General features: G+C 52.5%; 1 pseudogene; it reads right to left on the reverse strand.

Moving 5' to 3' along the window:
- Positions 1 to 1260: 1260 nt before the first annotated feature.
- On the reverse strand, positions 1261 to 2851 carry LOC125155048 (receptor of activated protein C kinase 1-like; annotated as a pseudogene).
- Between the last annotated feature and the right edge of the window lie 506 nt (positions 2852 to 3357).

Below are 3357 nucleotides of genomic sequence, written 5' to 3' on the forward strand. Positions count from 1 at the left end.
CTTGCAAATACTGTGATTGCAAGTCACAATTCCAACCATGGACCCGTTCCCACAATATCTTAAGAATACTCAAAACTCAACAATAAAAAGCCAAACAACCCAGTTACAAAGTGAGAAAAATATTTGGATAGATCACCAAAGAGGATATATAAGGACAGCCAATAAAAGATGCCCAGCATCACGAGCTATTAGGAAAATGCAAATTGAAATCACGAGATATCCCTACACACTTATCAGAATAGCTAAAGTAAAAATACCCTGACAATATCAAGGGCTGGCTGATGAGGACGGGGAGCAACTGAAACTCTCGAGTACCTGCGGGTGGGAGTGCAAACTGGTACAGCGACTCTGGAAAACAGTTGGACAGGTTTTTTTAGAGTTAAACGTACACTTACCATTCGACCCGGACATCCCACTCTGGGTATTTACTCTAGAGAACTGAAAATGTATATTGACAAAATGACTTGTGCACCAACGTCCAGAGTAGCTGCATTCATAATTCCCCCAAATTAGACACACGCCACACGTCCTTCATTCGGTGACTGTATAAACAAAACGTGGTACAACCGTATGGTAGAACACTTCTCAGCAATAATAAAGGCAAAATGATCACTGTTAGGTAACAACTCTTGTGAATCTGAAAAGCATTGCGCTAAGTAAAAGAGAAAGAAGGCGGTGGACGTCACCATAGGAACAGGTGGTCACGGGCGCCAGGAAGGCTCAGCTACCGTAGATCTGAGAAGTCAGGCCTTGGCTGGGGAAGTCCTGGAAGAACTGCATCTGCCCCATGTCTGCAGTAAGCGGGGAAGCCCCGACTTTCCTCCCAGCCCCAGAAACCTTAGTGAGAAGCCCTGAAAGGGCTTCATAGAAGCCAGGCGAGAACGGGTAGGGAAACAGACCAGTCTCCCCGGCCTTTCCTTATTCTGGTCTTTGCAGCTTCCCCAGACCCTGCTGCCTGCACCCTGCTCCCTGACTGACCTTCACCGTTAGGAACGTTCACATGCTCTTAACACCATCAGGGGCCTCTGACTCCCTGCCCAGCACCCCCTGTGGCTCCTCTGCGTTGCTCCAACCTTACAAATGACAGCGCACAGAGCAGAAAGCCCTCGAGCCTCCCTTTGCCTTTGCTGGCATGGTTTCTCCACCTGGAATTCCCTCTCAGGAATCAAGACAAGCGGTGCTTTCTTGGGAAAGCGCTTCCTGGTTCTCTATCCACTCCAGCCTCCTCCCGCGTTCCTCCGGCATCCTAAGGGACCTCCGTCAAAGCCCTTGCCGGTTGACTTTGCCGTCGATTGGTGCCCTTTTTCCTTGCCGCTGCGTCACACTCATCTCCGGCTCCCTGGTGCCAGCAGCACAGCCTCTAGGTAGGGAATGAAAAGTGCCTGTTTTTGGAAATGAACTCTCGAACTCTGTGTTCGCATGTGAGATGAAAATAAAATCTGAATTAGATCCAGGTTGAAAATGCTCCTCCCGGAAGTGGTGATTTGGTTCTCTCCTTTCCCAGGGGAAAACGGGTCAGGGGCAAAGCGTGGCTGATACGTCAGAAATCCCGGGGGAAAGAAATTCCCAGGTAAGAAGCATTTACGGATGTCTGCGGTGTAAACGGTGCCGTTTGGGTCCATTTCAAGCTACCCGCATGATGTCACGGGAAAGCAAGCTGAGAAGAGATACACAAAGTCGGCTCTCCCAAGCGTGTGCGAGCCAGCTCCAGAGCACCACTGGCTCAGACCACACCCGTACCAAGGACAACAGGTGGCTGGGGCTAATAGCAACCTACAGGCTGAGGCAGAGGTCCCCTGCCTGCCCATATCGGACTGGCCAGCCTCTCTCTCTCTCTCTCTCTCTCTCTAGCGAACCAATGTTTTATTTCTAAAGCTCTGCCACATATTTCTAGTGGTGCTGATGGTCACCTGTCGCACTCACACCAGGTTATCTGTTGAAGCCAGCAAACAGAGTCTGGCCATCAGCAGACCAGCCCAGACAGGGACACTGGGGTGACTCCGCCTTATTGCTGGTACTGATTACTTCCTGCTTCAGTGCCTCTACAGTGGCCTTGCCTTCCATGTCCCAGATCTTGGTGCTGGGGCCCGTGGCAGCCCAGAGGCAGTATCCATTAGACTGAAGCACAGGGCATTGATGATGTCCCCACCGTCTAGTGTATAAAGGTGCTTGTCTTCGTTGAGGTCCCACAACATGGCCCGGCCATCCTTCCCTCCAGAAGCACGGAGAGATCCATGGAGAGACAGTCAGTGTTCAGGCAGCCTGTGTGGCCGATGTGATTGGTCTTCAGCTTAAAGTTAGCCAGGCCCCATACCTGGACCAGCTTGTCCCAGCCGCAGGAGACAATGATGGGATTGCTGCCATGGGGTGAAAAGCAGACACAAGACACCCGCTCCGAATGGCTCTCATCCCGGACAGTATATTTGCATGCACCCAGAATATTCCCCAGCTTGATGGTTCTATCTCAGGAGCCAGAAACAATGTGGCAGTTGTCACAGGGGAAAGCCACACTCCGCACATCCTTGGTATGCCCTACAAATCTGCGTGTGGTGGTACCCATTGTGAGATCCCAGAGACGAGGCGGCCAGGAGGCTCCCAGGAGCCTGAGAGGGCAAACTGGCCAGCTGAGGAGATGACCACCACATCACTAACAGAGTGGGAATGACCCCTAAGAGCACTCTGTGGGATGCCAGAGTTGTTCTCAGCCCTGGTCAGCTTCCGCACGATGACGGTCTTATCTCGAGGGGCAGACTGTAAGTACCATGTCCGGGAACTGGGGAGTGGTGGCGATCTGAGTCACCCAGCCCGTGTGGCCCTTGAGGGCGTCACCCAGAGTCATCTGCTCAGTCATGGCAGCCGTGAGTGCGGGTGTCGCTGCGGCGACAAGGATGGAGTCGGATAGACTACCACCACAGCCGCGGCCCTGCGGAGGAGAAGAGTCCGACCGGCCACTCTTGGAGGTCTTGTTCAAAACTCCCCTCCTGGGCACGCTTCCCGTGACTTCCTAGCACAACCGGGCACCCTTCCGTACCAATGAGGTGAGCCTAGACTGCAGTTAACCTCTTCCCATTGCCACGACTCATTCACACTTTACATGCACACTCTCACAATTGTTCTCGTATCACGACCCACTTGTTTCTTTTCCATTTTTCCTCCTTTGCTCAGCTGGATTATAAGCTCTGTCAGGACAGAGACCACCTCATATACTTCTCTTGGATCTTTCTCTCACCCGGCACAAGGCTGTGCGTACAAGTAGCGCTTCCTACAGAATTCGTGCCTGGCCTAAATGCCCCTCTGGAGGTTGCGTCACAGAGACTCGGTGAGCACATCTGGGGGGCCTGCACGCGGTCACCTCAT

This window comes from Prionailurus viverrinus, chromosome F1 (assembly GCF_022837055.1).
Source record: "Prionailurus viverrinus isolate Anna chromosome F1, UM_Priviv_1.0, whole genome shotgun sequence".
Classification (NCBI taxonomy): domain Eukaryota; kingdom Metazoa; phylum Chordata; class Mammalia; order Carnivora; family Felidae; genus Prionailurus; species Prionailurus viverrinus.